The following is a 1,022-nucleotide window of genomic DNA, read 5'->3' on the forward strand; positions in this document are numbered from 1 at the left end:
AAAAGATGATTAGAAAATCAAGGTGTGGATGGGGAAATGGAAATTCGCGTAAAACAAAGGTGGGGAGAAAGGTGAGTGGGTTAGATCCGAAGACGATGGTGGTTGGGTTGGTGCGATAACATGAGAAAACTTGCTCGAAGGAGAAAAAAGCTGTTAAGAACGAGCGTGCAAGGACAAACCAAACAGTTCAGTGAAAGCTAGGAGAGAAAGTGAAAAAGGTAAGAAAGGTAACAAACAAACCTCAAAGCGCGAGGCTTCCGTGATACGCTCCGCATGGGGAGTGTAAGCTGAAATAAACGGGTAAAAAAACGCGTGTTACCTCCGTGTGGAGTAGAGAAAAGGAAAGTGATAGCGGAAAGAGCAGAAAGTGACTTACTTCGACGGATGTCAGCGTGCGCTTGTGGTTAGTGGGTTCTGCAGTCTGGAACTCCGCGAAGTTAGCGCGGAGTTCTGGGATTCAAGGGAAAGGTGAACGAAAGGGACAAAGGACTAGGGGAGAAGGGGTAAAATGGCGCGGCCATGTTGGAACGGGAAAAAAAGGCAAGTTAACCCCGAAAGGGGAGTGCAAAGGAGAAGAACAATGTGCGGCATGCTTTAGGTGCAACGGGCATTCGATTCAAACAGCAGAGACAAAGTATATAGCATCAAAATAGTGCCACGGGGGCTTCATAAATAACAACTTAATTCAGTCCGGTCATTGAGACCCTACGGTTTCTGTGCTTGGAGTCTATAGATCCAGCTGGTTTCTCTCTGTAAGAGGAACTTATTGTTGTCCCTTCCTTCAATTCTGGGGACAGTCTCTAGGACCATGTACTTCAGTTGGGCCACGTTGGGGTTTGCTTCACTGAAATGCGTGGCTACAGTAGACTTAGTGTTCTTGGTGCGGATGTTTGATTTGTGTTCATTCAGTCTGATCTTAATTTTTCTGCTGGTTTTGCCTACATAAATCTTGCCGCACGGGCACTTGAGTAGGTAAATGAGGTTAGAAGAGTTGCAGGTTGCGTCCACGTTCAATCTGATAT

This window comes from Lissotriton vulgaris, chromosome 1_1 (genome assembly GCF_964263255.1).
Source record: "Lissotriton vulgaris chromosome 1_1, aLisVul1.2, whole genome shotgun sequence".
NCBI lineage: Eukaryota > Metazoa > Chordata > Amphibia > Caudata > Salamandridae > Lissotriton > Lissotriton vulgaris.